This window comes from Lithobates pipiens, unplaced genomic scaffold (genome assembly GCF_037356315.1).
Source record: "Lithobates pipiens isolate NorthernLeopardFrog02 unplaced genomic scaffold, aLitPip1_a1.2 Scaffold_18, whole genome shotgun sequence".
Classification (NCBI taxonomy): Eukaryota; Metazoa; Chordata; class Amphibia; order Anura; family Ranidae; genus Lithobates; species Lithobates pipiens.
The window spans coordinates 129261626-129274156 of NW_027507758.1; the positions used below are offsets into that span (position 1 = coordinate 129261626).

At 42.1% G+C, this 12531-nt stretch overlaps 1 long non-coding RNA gene across 1 annotated transcript in view; it reads right to left on the reverse strand.

Annotated features, from left to right (window-relative positions):
• The window catches only part of LOC143987413 (uncharacterized), a 409509-nt gene that overhangs the window by 163204 nt on the left and 233774 nt on the right, over positions 1-12531 (reverse strand). Inside the window, exon 4 of the long non-coding RNA XR_013276645.1 lies at positions 511-748. This is a non-coding gene — a long non-coding RNA (uncharacterized LOC143987413). The remainder of the gene's footprint in view (positions 1-510; positions 749-12531) is intronic.

Genomic DNA, 12531 nt, shown 5'->3' on the forward strand with positions numbered 1-12531 from the left:
CTGCAAGTGCACTTGGAAGTAAAGTTGCTGTAGATCCGAGGGGGACATGCAAGGGAAATAAAAAACAGCATTTTAGCTTGCACATGATTGAATGATAAAATCAGCAGAGCTTCAACTCATTTTGGATCTACCCCTCAGATTTAGAGTGACTGCACTTCCAAGTGCACTTGCAGTGCAAAGTAGATTTGCCTTTCGTAAATAACCTCCTATATATAAATGGCAGGAAGCTGACATAACAGTGCATGATAAGGAATGGGAACAAGGGGAACAGAGATGAGATAACAGGATACAGGAACTAGATACAAAATACTGGGTAAGGCAGGAATCAGGATAATCAGCAAGCAGGTATATGGCAGTCAAAACACTGAAACCCTGATGAAAATCAAGGGAGAGGTTTTATACCTTCCCAGCAGCCAGCATCAGGTGGAGGCTAATTACTCAGATAATACACTAATACTCTAGCAAACACAGATTCAGAAATAAATATATATAAAGTTACATGGTATTTACCTGTTTTGTGTCTTTGGGTGCGCAGTCTGGAACAAAAACAATAATCCATAAAACGATAGTCCTGCAATGAGAACTGAAGCCTGTCTCTAAGATTGTCCAACTTTTATGTGCTCCAGACACCAACACAGCCAATATTCTTCATGAAATTCTATCCAGTGTTGCCACTACCCCAATCCTTTTCCAATGACATACAGCACACCTTCTGGGAATTGATTTGCAACCTCCAGTTCAGATCTTGCTGCAAGAGCAAAAAGAAAAGCAGAACAAAATAAGTCTTATTCATAACTCCATCAGATGACAGTATCCCAACTGCAATCAAATTTAATATTGCTGTTGATTTTTTTGTGTCCCAAATAACACTTCATATTGTAATTTTTTTTATTAGGTAATAGGATAATAGGAAATTTCCAAACATTACAGACATAACATGGTGTTGCAATATACAATAATAATATGATATTGATGTCAAAGTAAATCACAGTTTCTGAAAGTAGAGGTCAAGGTTGATGGATCAGTGGTAGCCGGCTCATAGTACAGAGTTCTAGATATGATATTGGAAGAGGAACACAAGGTAGAACCACAAAGTCTAAAAGGTCAAAGGTGTGGTATTCCTACTCTATCACACACCTAGCCCAGGGTTCATTAGAAATCATTCTTGTGATAAAGCATAGTGTCACTGTAAAATTTTGTATTACTTTTTACTTTGTCAAATTTGGTAAAGTATCGATAAAAGGTCTGCACCATATCTCATAAATTTACCGAGCTTAAAATTCCAAATGATCTAGCATTCTTTCTGCTCCACGTCTCCACAATGTCTATCAGAACCTACAAAAAATCCCTATTGCCTCATCTAGTGAACGCAGCCAAATCCTGCATTCCCTTACTACTTACTATGGAAGCAGCAGAACCCACCGACAATAGCACTATGGCTGAAAAAAGATGGAGGACTTAATACTGACAGCAACCGACAGACAAGAGACATACCAAAAAATATGGACTCACTGGAGTTTATTAATTTACTCAGAAGAGGGCAAATCCCTGCTCGGGACATGAATAATATGTAAGGTGCAGGATGAGAGAAAGTTTAAATGCACAATATGAAGCTCATAAACACCTAACTCCAGACGCCATCCCCGATTCCCTCCCTTTATTCCCACTACTCCCCTTCTTAACCGCCCCTCTGCTTTCCCCTCTTCACTATTTTTCTCACTTTAGCTATCTTTACTATATATTATTTGTTTAGTTAGGATTATACGGAATGAAACAAGGTCAGCATAGACAGATAAGAGTGGGAAGCCTACAGACCCCACAATCCAACAACACAGAAATAAAGGTGAATTTCAACCGTTGGTATAAGGAATTCTTGATTACTTGATGTATTGCAATTCCCTGCTTCATGTATATCAATAATGAGAGGCTGCGACCTTCTTTATTATAAGATGTGGTCACTTTGTATAGACCCTGTTCGTTTCTGCAAAAATTCAATAAAACTTATATTTGCAATAAAAAAAAGTATCAATAAAAGATTTCCACATTTTGAAAAGTAATTGTGTTTGTGATTCCTTAAACATGACTGCTTCCAGTCCATTTGGAAAATAAACATAAGTCTATCTAGAGTTTCAACGTGAGAGGTTCCAGGATCAATCAATTTAGTTAAGATTGCTTTTCTTAGTTGCTATGGATATAACTGATAAAAGTTTCTGAAGCATTTAGTGACTTTATTACCTGATACAATGTTTTGTATTGCCCATTCTGGTGATAGGGAGACATAGTTTACCAAATAGTCTGTTTGTACACAATATTTTATCCCAAAAAGACTAAACTGCATATTTGCTTCATAACTATACCAGTGGTATAATACCTATACAGTAATGTGAAAGCATAAATACACCCCAAGGAACTTGTTGAATTAAAACTTTTTTCAAATAGTAATCTTCATCTTCAACCGTGCCTACAGATAAAGGTACTGTACTTGAACAGATTACACAAGAAACAGACATGGTGCATTCAAATGAACAAATGCAGATTTGTCACATGGAAAAAGTAAGGACACCCCTACATTTCCGTTGTTTACCGTCGTTTTAGCGGCGGTATGCGGCCACTAGTGGGGCTGTTTTAACCCCCGCTAGCGACCGAAAAAGGGTTAAAACCTCCCGCAAAGCCGCGCTGCCAAACTGATTTCAATGGGCAGGAGCGGTTTAGGAGCGGTGAATACCTTCCGCTCCACCGCTCCAAAGATGCGGCTATCAGAACTTTTTTCACCATCCTGTTAGTGCACCTCGGAGTGAAAGGGGCCAGATTTTTTCAGGCGCTATACAGGCGCTATTTTTAGCGCTGTAGCACCTGAAAAACGCTCCAGTGTGAAAGGGGCTTTACACTAGTTGGCCAGTCTTTGTATGCTGTACAGGGGTTTCCAAAAGGACAAGCCTGATACAATTGACATATTTAATTTCTCTATCTAGCTCAGATATTTGTACATATGAAAGTGACCATGGTTTTAGGATTACATTTTTTGTCATTAATTATTAAAAACATTTTATTTTTGATTTACACATATTTCTCCAGCTTTGCTGCTTTTATTTCCCCTTATGTTCAGAGTGGGACCATTCAACATAGTAGGCTGATTTGCATATCTTGTACTTCTATGTGTAGCACCATCTAGCATGTGCTAGAAGTTAGTACAGGGTGTGTTAGAATTTAGAGTAGAAAAATATAGTTTGGCTCAGAGCGAAGTCTGAGCCATGGAATCTGGGTCAGGGTGCAGTAAGGTTGAGAGCTGGATTACTCATCCTGGCAGCCCTCTGGTGCCTCACCCTGGTCTAGAAGGTTGTAGAATCTTCTAGAATTAGTGGGTGGATGTTAGGAGGAGCTGCCTTGAATATTTATGGAGCCTCAGGCAATCTCTTTAGAGGTAGGCTGGCAGGGGTCTGAGACCACTCCATAAATAGACATGGGCCATGCCAGCAGGGGCAGTCAGGTGGAAGATGGAGATACAGCGTTAAGGAGGCTGTCAGTGGCCCTTAGGGGTACCCCCATCCATAGGGTGGTTATAAATAGTGTATCTTCTGAATTGTCTGGAGTTGTAAGTGAGGTACCCCAAAGTTTTGTCCAGGGAACAATTCTGTTTAACGTATTCATAAATAATATTGAGGTGGGTATAAATAGTTCAGTCTCAGCATTTGCTGATCAAGCAAAACATAGCAGGGCAGATGGCAAATTAGGCTTAATATTCAAAAATTGTAAGTAATGCATCTGGGGACTAAACATATGAATGCAAGTTACTTTTTAAGGGGACAACCTCTGGGGGAAGTTATGATGGAAACCTCTGGGGGAAGTTATGATGGAAAAGGATCTGGGATCCCAGTAGATCACAGATTCGGCAATAGCATGAAATGCCAAACTGCAGCATGCAAGGCCAGTAGGCTTTTAGCATGCATTAAAAGCGTATTCACTCAAGAGAGAAGACTATAATTCTACCACCTTACAAAACTCTGGTTCAGCCACATTTGGGCACCAGTCCCCAGAAAGACTGTGCTGAAACTGGAGAGAGTCCAGAGAAGAGAACAAAGCTAAGAAGAGGACTGGAGGACCTTAGTTATGACGAACAGCTACAAAAAATAAATGTATTCTCATGGAGAAGAAAGAGACGCCTAAAGTGTTAATAAACCTAAAAATGTTTTTTACCTTAATGTATTGTTTTCGTTAAGGTAAAAAATGTTTTCAGTCTCCCTGTGCTCCCCATCCACTGTGCACGGCTGCATCTTTTCTCCACTCTTTTCCTCTTTACACAGCTTTCGAGCAGCAGCAGGAACCATTGGCTCTTGCTGCTGTTAATCAAATACAGTGAGGATGAAGTGGGGAGCGGGCCTAAGTCCTGGCTCCATAGACACACATGTCAGGAGCACAGGGACTACGCTCTCCCCATAGCCAGTGGCTGGCTATGGTAGTCCTAAGAAGCCAAGGAAGAGCCAGGGACCCCAGAAGAGGAGAATCAGGGCAATACCACTGCACACAGCAGGTAAGTATAACATGTTTGTTATTTTAATTAAAAAATGTGCCTTTAGCAACACTTTAAGATAAATTATCTCAATATACAAATATCAAAATGCAGTGACAGCCCATCCCTTAGGGGCACACAGGCACACCCCCATCCATGCGTCCGGCCCCCTAAACAACATGCAGGGCATCAGATGCATGGATTCATGGATTCCAATGGGGGTGTTTTTTTTAACCACTTCAGCCCCGGACCAATAAACAGCCTAAGGACCAGAGGTCTTTTTACAATTTTGCACTGCACTGCTTTAACTGGTAATTGCGTGGTCATGCAATGTTGTACCCAAACGAAATTTGCGTCCTCTTCTTCCCACAAATAGAGATTTCTTTTGATGGTATTTGATTGCCTCTGCGATTTTTATTTTTTGCGATATAAATGGAAAAAGACCGAAAATTTTGAGAAAAAATTATATTTTCTACTTTTTGTTATAAGAAAAATCGAATAAACTAAATTTTAGTCAAACATTTAGAGCAAAATTTATTCAGCCACATGTCTTTAGTAAAAAGTAAAAAATGTCAATAAGTGTATATTTATTGGTTTGCGCAAAAGTTATGGCGTCTACAAACTAGAGTACATTTTCTGGAATTTACACAGCTTTTAATTTACGACTGCCTATCTCATTTCTTGAGGTGCTAAAATGGCAGGGCAGTACAACCCCCCCAAATGACCCCATTTTGGAAAGTAGACACCCCAAGGAAGTTGTGGAGAGGCATGTTGAGCCCATTGAATATTTTTTTTTTGTCCCAAGTGATTGAATAATGACAAAAAAAAAAAAAGTTTACAAAAAGTTGTCAACATATGATATATTGCTCACACATGCCATAGTTATATGTGGAATTGCACCCCCAAAATATATTCTGCTGCTTCTCCTGAGTATGGGGATACCACATATGTGGGACTTTTTAGGAGTCTAGCTGCGTACGGCACCCCGAAAACGAATCACTGCCTTCAGGATTTCTAAGGGTGCAAATTTTTGATTTCACTCCTCACTACCTATCACAGTTTCGAAGGCCATAAAATGCCAAAATAACACAAACCCCCCCCCAAATGACCCCATTTTGGAAAGTAGACACCCCAAGGAAGTTGTGGAGAGGCATGTTGAGCCCATTGAATTTTTTTTTTTGTCCCAAGTGATTAAATAATGACACAAAAAAAAAAAAAGTTTACAAAAAGTTGTCACTAAATGATATATTGCTCACACATGCCATAGTTATATGTGGAATTGCACCCCAAAATATATTCTGCTGCTTCTCCTAAGTACGAGGATACCACATATGTGGGACTTTTTGGGAGTCTAGCTGCATACGGCACCCTGAAAACCAATCACTGCCTTCAGGGTTTCTAAGGGTGCAAATTTTTGATTTCACTCCTCACTAACTATCACAGTTTCGAAGGCCATAAAATGCCAAAATAACACAAAACCCCTCCAAATGACCCCATTTTGGAAAGTAGACACCCCAAGCTATTTACTGAGAGGCATGTTGAGTCCATGAAATATTTTATATTTTGCCACCAGTGACACTTATACACAAGGGAGTGAAAGGGTTAACTAGGGGCAATCAGGGGGTTAAAACCATTATTGGGTAGTATATCGGGGTACCTAGCGCTATAAAAACCTGGCGATGAACCTAAAAAAATAACCAGCTACATAGAGGCACTAGTGACACAGAAAAACGATCGCTTAGTGACACTGGCAAAAGGGGGTGAAAGGGTTAACTAGGGGCAATCAGGGGGTTAAAAACATTATTGGGTAGTATATTGGGGTACCTAGTGCTATAAAAACCTGGCGGTGAACCTAAAAAAAAACTAGCTACCTAGTGACACTAGCGACACTAATGCAGCGATCAGAAAAATTATCGCTTAGTGACACTGGCAAAAGGGGGTGAAAGGGTTAACTAGGGGCAATCAGGGGGTTAAACCTTTATTGGGGGGTGGTAGGGGGCTACCCTGGACCTAACACTAACTGCCCTGACAGTTTTTACTGTTACAACTGACACTGAATGCAGTGATCAGTAAATAAATGATCACTGCAATCAGTGACACTGTGACTGGGGGGGGGGGGGGGGGGTTGTGTGCCTGTGTGTGCCTACATGTCAGTGTAGTGTTGGTGCACACTTACTTTGTCTTCTCCACGTAGTCCGGTCAAAAAGACCGCCCCGAGGAGAATGACATCACTTCCTCCCTGCCTGTGTATACAATACACAGTGGGAGGAAGCTTCTCATTCGCCAGGAGCGATCGAGAGGGGGTGGCCAGAAACCAACGGCCATCCCCTCATCTCGGATCGCTCCTGAAGCGAACCGGACCACCGTATCCAGCGGGAGGGGGTCCGATCGGACCCCCCACCTGCTGGAAGGCAGGCACGTACATGTACGTGCTTGTGCCTGCCTGTGCCATTGCGATGACGTACAATGGCAATACGGCGGTCCTTAAGTGGTTAAGCATGTGATTAGAGCCAGAGGCTCTAATATAATAGGCTTCAAAAAGGAGTGGGCTCAGGGCACAGAGCACTGTGCTCCAAGCCCACCCAGTTGTGTGACAATAGCGAATGAATATAAAAAGCAATATGGTGTAGCTGCAGCCTACCCCAGCTGTAACCACAGGTGTAGGATCAGTGAAGGAATATGAGAAATTTATATATAGCTTAAGATTGGCACTGCTAAGTGTTACCAATGTGACAGAGTATGTTAACCACTTGCCGCCCGCCCTATAGCAAATAGACGGCGGCAAAGTGGTTGCATAATCCTGACCGGACGTCATATGACGTGACCAGGATTATGAGCCGCTGCGCGCCCCCGGGGGCGCGCATCGCGGCGATCGTTGTTGCGGGGTGTCAGTCTGACACCCGGCAACTACGATCTCGGTAAAGAGTCTCCGACGGAGACTCTTTACCACGTGATCAGCCGTATCCAATCACGGCTGATCACAGTGTAAATAGGAAAATCCGGTGATCGACTTTTCCTCACTCGCGTCTGTCAGACGCGAGTAGAGGAGAGCCGATCGGCTGCTCCTCTGACAGGGGGGGTCTGTGCTGATCGATTATCAGCACAGCCCCCCCGAGGATGCCCACACTGGACCACCAGGGACGCCACCAGACCACCAGGGATGCCAAGGACAAGGTATGCCACCCTAGACCACCAGGGATTCTAGTCAGTGCCACAATGGATGCCAATCAGTGCCCATAATGGATGCCAATCAGTGCCCACAATGGGCATCACTGATTGGCATGCATTATTGATTGGCACTGATTGGCATCCATTAGTGCAATATATTATAATACAATGCCGCCTATCAGTTCCCATCTGTGCCGCCTATCAGTGCCTACCCATGCCCACCTGTACCGCCTACCCATGCCCACCTGTGCTGCCTACCCATGCCCACCTGTGCCACCTACCCATGCCCACCTGTGCCGCCTACCCATGCCCACCTGTGCCGCCTACCCATGCCCAGCTGTGCCGCCTAACCCATGCCCACCTGTGCCACTTATCCATGCCCATCCATGCCAATCCGTGCCAATTTGTGCCACCTATCAGTGCCCATCTGTGTCGCCCATCAGTGCCACCCATCAGTGCCGCCTATCAGTGCCACATATCGGTGTCCATCAATGCCACCTTATCAGTGCCACTTCATTGGTGCCACCTCATCGGTACCCATCAGTGCCACCTTATCATTGCCCATCAGTGTAACCCCATCAGTGCCCATCAGTGAAGGAGAAAACTTACTTATTTGCAAAGTTTTGAAACTGAAACAAAAAAAAACATTTTTTTTTTCAAAATTTTCTGTATTTTTTTATTTGTTTAGCAAAAAATAAAAACTGTAGAGGTGATCAAATACCACCAAAAGAAAGCTCTATTTGTGGGAAAAAAATGATAAAAATGTCATTTGGGTACAGTGTAGCATGACCGCGCAATTGTCATTCAAAGTGCAACAGCGATGAAAGCTCAAAATTGGTCTGGGCAGGGCAGGAAGGTGTTTAAGTGCCCGGTATTGAAGTGGTTAATTAAAATCCTTAGAAGATTAAATGAAAAAGAGAGTGAAAAAATAAAAAAGTGTACTGTCACTCTAAGACATCATCATATAAAGTGCAAATGTGTTAAATGTGCAAACACACTTAATAAAGTGTTTAAAAAAACTGATCAATATGTATGTGTCCAACAAGTGTCCATTTCTTTAGTGATTCCAAAGTGTATAGATCAGCAAAACATCAATAAAACAAAAAATTCATATAGAATCCATTCAATTTGAAAGCTCATAAAAAATAGTGGTAAAGTGGAAAAATTATTTTAATTGACAAATTTAGTGACTCTTCACATGTGCTCCCCTCTCAGGTCTGCACTCATCAAAGGGATGTACCCCCGCAGGGGGAAAAAGCCTCAAAATGAAGTCAGCTCTTTGTCCTGCGTTCCCTCTTTGATATCCACGATCTTTCAATGCACTCACATATAGATAGATAAGAAAAAAGGGGATCCCATCTTGTAAATCCGTAATTAAAAGTTTTGTTTTGTAAAAGTTTAGTAAAAAGCATTGTCACCAGTGCCAAAAGGTAGTATACGATATACAACAAAATTGTCTGGGATGCCTTGCCAAAACTCCAAAACCGGAAGTGGTGCAATGAAGCTGTAACCTTCGCCCTACACATTTTGTCATGCAGACATCATTAGGTGCGGCACCACATTCGTACGCCTCATGCCCTTTATACCATGTGGTTGCCCAGCCAGGCCTGCTTTTGCGGCGCCACACCGATTCCCAAAAGTCGTTTCTGTGCTACTTTTGGAAATATCGGGGTGCAATTTCCATTGACATCTGTGTAGAAACCTGCACAGATGTCTCTGAAATCACCCCCGCAGTTGGCTCTAACATGCGGGAATTAAATTTTGTGAGTTCAGCTGAACTTGCATCATTTCATTCCAACAGTCAGTGTGAACCTGGGCTGAATCCTAGAAACATTAACCACTTACAGACCGGACCATTTTGCTGGTCAAAGACCAGACCACTTTTTGCGATTCGGCACTGCGTCGCTTTAACTGACAATTGCGCGGTCGTGTGACATGGCTCCCAAACAAAATTGACGTCCTTTTTTCCCACAAATAGAGCTTTCTTTTGGTGGTATTTGATCACCCCTGCGGTTTTTATTTTTTGCGCTATAAACAAAAATAGAGTGACAATTTTGAAAAAAACGCATTATTTTTTACTTTTTGTTATAATAAATATCCCCAAAAATATATAAAAAAACATTTTTTTCCTTCAGTTTAGGCCGATACGTATTCTTCTACATATTTTTGGTAAAAAAATCGCAATAAGCGATTATTGATTGGTTTGCGCAAAAGTTATAGCGTTTACAAAATAGGGATAGTTTTAAAGCATTTTTATTAATAATTTTTTATTATTTTTTTTTTACTAGTAATGGCGGCGATCAGCGATTTTTATTGTGACTGCGACATTGTGGGTGACCCATCGGACATTTTTGACACATTTTTGGGACCATTGTCATTTATACAGTAATCACTGCTATATAAATGCAGTGATTCCTGTGTAAATGACACTGGCAGTGAAGGGGTTAACCATGGAGCAGAGATCAGCGTCACTAGTTGCTAGGCAGAATGGAGAAATTCTGTTTACACGGCATTTCCTCCATTCAGCCGTCCCGTAAGACGATCGCGGGTATGCCCGCGGCGATCGAGTCCGCGGGTCCCGCGACCGGACTCACGGGGGTCCAGACCAGTGCGGGAGCGTGCCGCCGGCGGCGCGCTCCCGATGGCAGGGCGGCATTGAAGATTGGACGTACCTGTACGCCAATATGCCTGCCCGTGCCATTCTGTCGACGTACATCGTCGTGCGCTGGTCGGGAAAAGGTTAAACAGGAAAAATGGGACATTAGAAACATATTAAATAAAGATATTATCCAGTGCATGCCAATGGGCAATATAGATAATAGAGCTAAGGTTAAACCTGGATGGCTAAACTTTACCGTAAAAGACATAATAAAGAGAAAAAAATGGCCCTTAAAAAATATAAAGCAGAGAGGTCATTGTCAACATTCCAACACTGCAAGTAATGCAATAAGAAGTGTAAGAGCAAAATCAGGGTGGCTAAAATAGAGCACAAGAGACACAGCGGAGGAGAGTGAAAAAAATCCCAAGAAATGTTTAACACTGTATTAACACTATAAAAGTGAGGTCAGAGCATATTGGCCCCCTAAAGGATGATGAAAGGAAGTTGGTTACAATTGACAAAGAGAAGGCAACTGCACTAAATGCATTTTAGGGATGAGCCGAAAAACCCACCGGTTTGGTTTGCAGCAGAACATGCGAACATGCAAAAAGTCTATGGGACACGAACGTGAAAAATCAAAAGTGCTAATTTTAAAGGCTTATATGCAAGTTATTGCCATAAAAAGGGGTTGGGGACTCGGGTCCTGCCCCAGGGGACATGTATCAATGCAAAAAAAGTTTTCAAAATGGCAATTTTTTCAGAAGCAGTGATTTTATTAATGCTTAAAGTTAAACAATAACTATTAAATATTCCTTTAAATATCATGCCTGGGAGGTGTCTATAGTATGCCTGTAAAGTGGCACAGTTTTCCTGTGTTTAGAACAATACCACCACAGCAAAATTACATTTCTAAAGGAAAAAAAGTAATTTAACACTGCTTGCGGCTGTAATGTATTGTCAGGTCCCGGCAATGATGAAAATCATTGAGAAAAAAGGCATGGGTCTCCCCCCAGCACATTACCAGGCTCTTTGGGTCTGGTATGGATATTAAGGGGAACCCCGCACCCAAATTTAAAAAAAAATGGTGTGGGGGCCCCCCAGGCACTATATACTCTGAACAGAGGTATATATACTATACGGCCTGCCCTATATACTCAGCAGAAAATTGGGCCTTAGGTGTCGGTGGTACCAGAACACTGTAAGGCCTCACAGTTACTCTTGGTGGGTGCAGGAACGGGCCCTGCTGTGAAATATTAGATCAAGAATTGTAACTACACGCCACTGTTAAACAGGGGCAGAAAAATGTGGCCTTTGGTGGTGGTGGTGCCACAACACTGTAAGCCATCACAGTTAATCTTGGTGGGTGCAGGAAAGGGCCCTGCTGTGGAATATTAGATCAAAAATTGTAATTACACGCCCCTGTTAAACAGGGGCAGAAAAATTGGGCCTTAGGTGGTGGTGGTGGCACAACAATGTAACCCCTCACAGATTCTCTTGTTGGGCACAGGAACGGGCCCTGCTCTGAAATATTGGATCAAAAATTTTAAAATGTTAAACAGGGGCAGAAAAATTGGGCCTTAGGCAGTGGTGGTGTTGCCTATTGTGTACTGTGTACACCACCAGAAAAGTAGTAGCAACTGTACTACGGCTGCAAAGTATTGTGTACTGTGCAAACCACCAGAAAAGTAGCACCTGCACCACGGTTGCACTGTATTGTGTTCTGTGTACACCACCAGAAGTGTAGTAGCAACTGCACTACAGCTGCACTGTATCGTGTACTGTGTACACCACCAGAAAAGTAGTAGCAACTGCACTATGGTTGCATTGTATTGTGTACTGTGTACACCACCAGAAAAGTAGTAGCAACTACACTATGGCTGCACAGTATTGGGTACTGTGTACACCACCAGAAGTGTAGAAGAAACAGTACACCACGGAATGCACTGATGCACTGTAGATATAGGCTACACTGGATGCAGACTCTCTCTCTCTCTCTCTATATATATATATATATATATATATATATATATATATATATATATATATATTAGACTGTATATATATATATATATATATACAGTATTAATACACCACCTGAAGGCTTGCATTTGCAGTGAACACCCCATAATATTCATTCTTCGGCGAACGTGCGAACACCCGATGTTCGAGTCGAACTTATATTTGACCTGAACATAGAGCTCATTCCTAATGCATTCTTGTCCTCAGTTTTTACAAAGGAAAAGGAGGGGTATAACAA